The 7,514-nt window shown below is 41.2% G+C and overlaps 1 long non-coding RNA gene across 1 annotated transcript; it reads left to right on the top strand.

Annotated features, from left to right (window-relative positions):
- The first annotated feature begins 841 nt into the window (after positions 1 to 841).
- LOC121930646 lies at positions 842 to 6,339 on the top strand. The gene is made up of 3 exons (XR_006103986.1): positions 842 to 1,166; positions 4,002 to 4,067; positions 6,311 to 6,339. It is a non-coding gene; the product is annotated as an uncharacterized LOC121930646 (long non-coding RNA).
- The last annotated feature ends 1,175 nt before the right edge of the window (positions 6,340 to 7,514 follow it).

Genomic DNA, 7,514 nt, shown 5'->3' on the forward strand with positions numbered 1-7,514 from the left:
CAGCTGCACTGGCTACCATTCAATTTCTGGGCAGACTTCAAATTCTGGTTTTGACCTTTAAAGCCTAAATGGCTTGGGTCCAAACTATCTGAAGGGCTGTAGCTCTCTCTATACAAGCCACCCCACATGTTAAGGTCGGCAGGGGAGGGCTACCTCTCAGTCTCACCACCTTTGCAGGCATGTTTGGTGCGCAGCCTTCTCTGTGGCTGCTCCCAGACTGTGGAACTCCTTCCCATGAGAGCGCAGGTTGGCCCCCTCCCTGTTCTCCATTCACTGGCTGCTGAAGGCATCCTTGTTTAGGCAAACTTTGGGTGGGTAAATATCATATATATATACCTGTAGAATGCTGCTTTTAATGCTTTAATATTTTTTTACCTTTTAAAGATGGTTTTAACTATGCTATGTTTTAGCTATTTTTTTTTAAATCAGTATTATTTAATTATTTTTTAACTTTTGTAATTAATCTTTTAGTTTCATCCTTTTAAAAATTATTCTAAGCTACCTTGAATCCTGTTTTCGGAGAAAGGTGGGACATAAATTCAGTAAATAAATAAATGAATGGTGGCAATGGTTCTATAGCTGTCTTGAATTATACAATGCAGACATGCCCAGTGAAGGGCTTTCTACAGGCAAACAGATTTTTTTTAAAAGGACACACATTTGACCACTATTTTTATGTGATGCAGTATCATGCCATCTTGCCACACACAACAGATCCCTTAGGAATGTAAGTTAAAGCTGCAAGTAATGCGGGAAGCAGGCATCAAGTTAGAGGGCCTATTGTTTTGCTAGTCAGCCAAGATATTAAAAAGGTCCATGTGTGGGGTTGGCTAAAGATGACATTTGCTGTTCAGTATCACAATTGGGCTGTTCTTGAATCTATCGGTTAGCATCAGTGAAACATTTGGAAGTTTGAGGACAATGAGTTTGAAATAGTTCTCCATGTCACGAATCCTTGCCTCTTCTTGCTTTTCCTTAAAATCTTTCTTTCATTTCCCCTCAAGGCCTAGCTAGTCTTACGAACATCCAAGTACAAGGATCTAACTTTGGTTGCCCTAGCAAGCAGAAATGAGAAGGCTGGCAGGGGGCATTTGGGGAGAAGGCATCTGTCCACAGCAGCAGCAAGACAAAAGAAAGGAGAACAGAAGGAGGAAGGTTACTTAGGGGTAAAGTTTTTGTTTGCACTTTCTTGGTAATCCAATATTTATTAAAAGCAAGCGAAGCATGGCATTTCCAGGGCCAAGCAAGCAGCAGGGAATTTAAACTGATCATTTTTTGTGTGTAGCAGAAATCTACAGGCCAGATCTGGTTTTGCCTTGTGAAGTATCTTGTAGCCGGTGCAGCACACAAATGCCAATATTTCAGAGAATCATCTGTGCTAGTCTATGACTGTAATGATAAAGATTCTTGAGATTCGTGTGACTTGCCCAAGATCACCCAGTGTGTTGTTTCCATAGCTGAATGGAGAACTGAACTCTGGTCTCTAGAGATGCAGCCCAACACCCAAACTCTGGCTGTCTCTTCTAGTTACAGTAGGAGGTTATTATTTCAGTCCAGTGCTCAAACCACTACATTATTATTATTATAACCCAGTGCTCAAAATTATTACAGTCCAGTGCTCAAACCACTACACCACACTGCCTCAGCTCCTGCACACAATTCATAAATGTGCATAGTATAGTATTGTGTGTGTGTGTGTGTGTGTGTGTGTATACATATACATGCACACATACACAGATATGGGGAGAAGGAAGGACCCCTGTAAGCAAGTTTGTGGTACATCTCCACTGTGAGCGCCTCCCCTCTCCTCCTCCTCTTCTTCTCATAAACCTGTCTCTGGCTGGTTCTTGGCATTAAAAGAACTGGAGGGTAAAGGGGATGGACTTGTTTCCTGCAGCTGGGAAAGGGCCATTTCCTGGTGCCATTTGGTTATGTCAAAAGCTTGAATGGGAGCAAGAGGGTCAATTCAGGGCAGGTCAAGGGGGGCTGAGCAAGGCAAACCTCTGATTGTAGGTCTGTTGTTTTTGAAACCCAGATTAAGCACTTTATAGATGGAAATTTGAGACTGCGTGAAAAAGTCCGGGATCTTGAGGACAAACTGAAGCATCTGGAGAAAAAGAGCTGACATCCCAAATAAAGATCAAAAATTTAAAGGACAAACTGAGGCAGTCTGGAGAAAAGCACCTGAAATCTCAAATGAAAATCCACAATTTAGAGAAGAGAGACCATAGTCATGTTCAAACTATTAAGTATCTACTCGAGCAATTGGGAAGAAGTGCTGTTTGGCAGTAAGTGTGGCCATCTGTCAATGGTGGTTTAATTTAGATTTCCTGGCCGAATGGGGTTGGTCTAGAAAGGCAGCTGTGAGCAGATAAAAATGTATCTTCCAGCTATGAAGATCTGGGTGATGCTGCAAGCCAGTGTTTTCAGTTTCCAGGAGCTGGGGAAGAGAGCCTCCCAGTCCCAAGCAAAACACAACAACGCTGCTCTCACTCAATCTCCTCCAAAGGGCATGGAGGGAGAAGGCTCAGGCTGCGAAAAGGGCGGCTCGGGGTGGCAAGCCTTTCCCTGAGGCGAACCGAAATGGCGGCCAAAGCAGGGCGAAGAAGGGAAAGGGAAGCAAAAACAGGGAGCCCAGGCGCGTCCTCCTTTCCACAGGACAGGACCTCCATCCACGCTGGATCAATAATGACATGGACCAAAATATGCGCACTACATGTTAAGCGCTGTCCTCAGAATCTCGGCTAGGCACCAGGCTCAGCTACAGAAGAACCAGCGCGCTCTACCATCTCTTCTAATGCTCATTGCAAATGTCCTTTCTGTGCTTCTAGCGATCACTCAACTTCTGGAGAAACGGATTCATGGGAAAAACCCACACCATTTCATGCACTGAAACAGGAAAATTTGAATTATTTTTACTGATTTGCATCCTAACTATTATTGCGCTCAATCTCATGGATTTGCAATAACCATTGCATTATGGCTCACTTGGTACATTGGAACTTTTCACAGAATCAAAGAATCATAGAATCGTAAAGTTGGAAGAGACCACAAAGGCCCTCCAGTGCAACCCCAGCCATGCAGGAAATCACAATCAAAGCATCCCTGACAGATGGTCATCCAGCCTCTGTTTGAAGACCTCTAAGGAAGGAGACTCCACCACACTCTGAGGGAGTGTATTCCACTGTCTGACAGCCCTTACTGTCAGGAAGTTCCTCCTAATGTTGAGGTGGAATCTCTTTTCCTGGAGCTTGCATCCATTGCTCCAGGTCCTAGTCTCTGGAGCAGCAGAAAACAAGCTTGCTCTCTCCTCAGTATGACATCCCTTCAAATATTTAAACAGGGCTTTCATATCACCTCTTAACCTTCTCTTCTCCAGGTTAAACATCCCCAGCTCCTTAAGTCGTTCCTCATAGGAACATGGTTTCCAGACCCTTCACCATTTTAGTCGCCCTCCTTTGGACACGTTCCAGTTTCTCAGCATCCTTTTTAAATTGTGGTGCCCAGAACTGGACACAATATTCCAGGTGGGGCCTGACCAGAGCAGAATAGAGTGGCACTATTACTTTCTATTGATGCAGCCTAAAATCACATTGGCTTTGTTAGCTGCCACATCGCACTGTTGACTCATGTTCAATTTGTGGTCTACTTGGACTCCTAGATCCCTTTCACACATAGTTTCATTTAGCCAGGTGTGTCCCAAAAAGCTTATGCATTCTTAGAGGGGAGAATCCTGGCTTTTTGTACATTGGTCTGTTGGGTGACATGTATATTGACAGCTTTCTTACTTTTTCAAACACATGCAGACATGGGTACTTATGTACATAACAGTAAATGGTCTCCAATTTTTAGAGTTTCATAATTCAAAGATTCTATTTTAGCGGCAATTAAATAAAGTATATGCAATATGTATTCAAAAGACAACTCTTAAGTTTACTGGTTGGCTATTTTTGTTGGATTTTATTTCATTTACTGACTCCCCTTCTCATTCCTTATTACAGCTTCTGAGGTTCTTGCCCAGAAACCCTACAGCAAAGCAGTGGACTCTTGGTTATTGCATATATGCTGTAAGTACTATCAAATAAAGTTCATGTGACTGATTTCATGAATAATCTTAAGTATTATCACACTGGCTTTGAAGGACGTGCCAAACTGGATGGCTAAGAGAGGTATTCTAGCATTCCTAAAAGCTCAATACACTTTTCCAGAGAACATCAATGAGATTCATATTTTAGACATGGACCTTGATTAGGCAGCCACGCACCACTTGCCAAACCTTGCAAAGCCAACAACACAATTTAAACCTGTTAGGGATTACATTTGGGGCACTGCTTTATTTAAATTGCTGCATGAATGATGTACATGAATGACGTTCTTCCTTAATCACACTGCTCCAAATTGTTGGATTATTGCTTGTGAACTTTTTAAGGTAAAAAAGAAAGATTGGGGCATAAAATAATTGCTGAACACATTCACTTCTGTTTCTCAGCTGCTTTTCTTCCTTATAACATGAATGTAACCAGCCAGGGACTGTGTAATGAGCAAGGCTTCTGTTTCTTTGCTATGAAAAGCATAGTGCTTCTCTGCTGCTTTTCTTCATAACATGAACTTAAACAGCTTGGGAAGGTGTAGTGAGTAAGGGTACATCACTTCATAGTCAATGAAGGCAAATGAAGTAAAATTGCCATCACTAAAGTACGTATCAGTAACACATTCCTTGACATGTCACTCCACAAGATATGGTGAAGGCTGTTGCTTAAGTCAGTTTTTGAAAGGTTGGGCAAATTCACAACACATGCGTTCTCAGCTGATGCAAGCCATGATAAGTAAGGGGACCCTCCTTGTGAAGAGCAGGGACTCTAGTGCTCACAAAAATTGGTTACAAGGGGACTTCACATAAACTCAGGGGAGTACCATATATACTCATATATAAGCTGACCTCATGTATCATTCGAGGGAAGGTTTTGGGGCCAAAATTTTGATATGACTTGTGGATAAGTCAAGGGCAAAACTTAGAGGAGGAGAAGGGTTTAACATCAGACTGAGAAGTAAGGAATTGGAGGAAAATGTGGTGTTTGGTGGGCAGGGAAGATCCAGAGGGAGAAGGAAGGATGGAAGAAAAAGGTTTAACAGCAGATTGAGAAGTGAATCACCTTACACACACACTCCTACCTCAGCAGCTCTTTCAGAGATCATTGCTGAGACACAGAGAGTGGAGCAATGGGGTGGTGTTTCTTTTGTAGCTTTCTGAGCTATATTACTGTGTTGACCCATATATAAGTTGACCCAGGATTATACGGTCAATTTTTGGGCATAATTTTTTTGACTTATAGTTGAGTACTGTATATATGGCAGACTGTGTGTGTGTGTATAACCTTTCTTAAAGGAGAATGGCCATTCCTGCAATGTTCCAAAAAAGTTATTCGCCTCTTCCTTTGGCCAGAGCCACAAAAAGAGCCCTGGGACCACACTTTGCCTATCTATTTTTCATACCCCACAACATTTCATAGGTGAAAACCAGTACACATGAGAGCGGTCCAGACGGCAAAAGTTATTGAGGAAGAACGCATACACCTAGGCTACGTCTACACTGCAAAAACAATCCGCTTTGTGACTGCTTTAACTGCTACAGCTCAGTGCTAGGGAATTCTGGGGACAGTAGCATTTGTGAGACATTCTAGCCTTCTCTTCCAGAAAGAGGTCTGATGCCACCTCAAACTAGAATTCACAGGATTCCCTAGCACTGAGTCAGGACAGTTAAAGCGGTCTCAAACTGGATTATTTCAGTCCTCCTTTAAAATACTGAAGCGAAACTGTGAGGGAGGTTCAGTGGGAGGAGAAAGAAGAGGCTCTAGATTTTTTATTTATTAAATTAAAGTATTTATTAAATTAATATACATTAATAAATATTTTATTTATTAAAATTAAATTATTTTAAAATAATATTTTTAACATTAATTTTTAAAAATTCTTTTAACATTTTCTTTACGTCTATCCAGTCTTAAATTTTACCACATGAAAGTATGTACATGCAAATCCATTTTGTGGTCTGGGTGAGGTGGACTATTAGTGCTAGAAATATATGAATTAAAAGTGAAACAAAAATAAAACTGGCCTAATAAGGACTGAATATGTTCAGGGACCATCAGGATCTACATAATGTTAGACATATCAGTTGAAAGAAGGATGGGAAAATGAAGTGAGGAGAGAGAAAGGCCTGCTTGAGAGCCTCTCAAAGCTTATGGGGCTCTGGAGGTGGCCCTAATGTTGGGCAGATGTGTTCTAAAACTTCTCTTCTTTTGCTATACAGGGAACTCAAGAAGAAGAAACAGAAAATAGTACAGTGGTACCTCGGGATACGAAATACCCAGGTTATGAAATTTCCGGGATACGAAAAAATCCCATAGGAAATAATTGTTCCGGGTTACGAATGTTTTTCGGGTTACGAAAAAAATTTTGGTGCTTTTTTCGGCTTTTTCGCACGGAATCGCGGCTTTTCCCCATTAGTGCCTATGGCATTTCGGCTTACGAAGGCTTTTCGGGTTACGAAAGCGGCCGCAGAACGAATTAATTTCGTAACCCGAGGGAGCAGTGTACCTCCTTTGTCATCACCATTCTCCAGAAATCTTTCCATCCAGATTCAGACCAAGACATTATGCTGCTTGATGCAATACAAGATGCTTTCTGTCACCCATTAATTAAATGTCACTTTTCTTATCTATTCTGTCCAAATAAACTTGGTTTAATTAACTATCCATTGTCTTGTTTTCTGTTCTGTCTGCATGATGTTTCACTGGAGCATCTGTATGTGTGGCCTAAGCTATACTATTTTGTTTTTAGGAACCATTTTTGTATAGTTCACTAGCTTTTGATATGTGCTAACTGCTGCATTTGTTTAAATCCTGATAGGCGGTTTTGTGAATTGTCCCAGGGGTCTCACAGCAAGACTGCTTCCCATCAAGGATTCCTTGTTGTAACAGCCCTTGGATATGTTGACTCTGCAGGCTTTTGCTCATCAACAAGCAACTGTTAGTAATAAGCAACCAAGCCTAGTAATCGGAAAGACCTATTGTTTCGTTTAGGGCATGTACAATCAGTATAGATGTTGTGTAGCGACTTTATCACATGGACAAAAAATGTGGGAGCATAGCGGGAGGCTCCCATCAATATCGCACAATAGTGCGAAGATTTTCACACAATGTTGTGCAATATTGCAATTATCCCATGAATAAAGAGGAATTGTAGTGCCGCTTTTTAATTTCCAGAAAAATCTGTGAATAAAGTGGTGCTAGAATTTCTCTGTGTGAAAATCTTTGTGCTACTGCACGATATTGATGGAAGCATCCATCTATGCTCCCATCTTTTTTGTGTACTATGATGATGCTGTTTTTTTAAAATATTAATTCTCTTTTAAAATAATGTTTTGCTTCTGCTTTTGCTCGGTAATGAATTTATTGTATTGTTTTAAATTTCCTGCGGGGCAGAAAAGGGATTCATAAATGTTTTGAATAAAC

Source organism: Sceloporus undulatus, chromosome 5 (genome assembly GCF_019175285.1).
Source record: "Sceloporus undulatus isolate JIND9_A2432 ecotype Alabama chromosome 5, SceUnd_v1.1, whole genome shotgun sequence".
Classification (NCBI taxonomy): Eukaryota; Metazoa; Chordata; class Lepidosauria; order Squamata; family Phrynosomatidae; genus Sceloporus; species Sceloporus undulatus.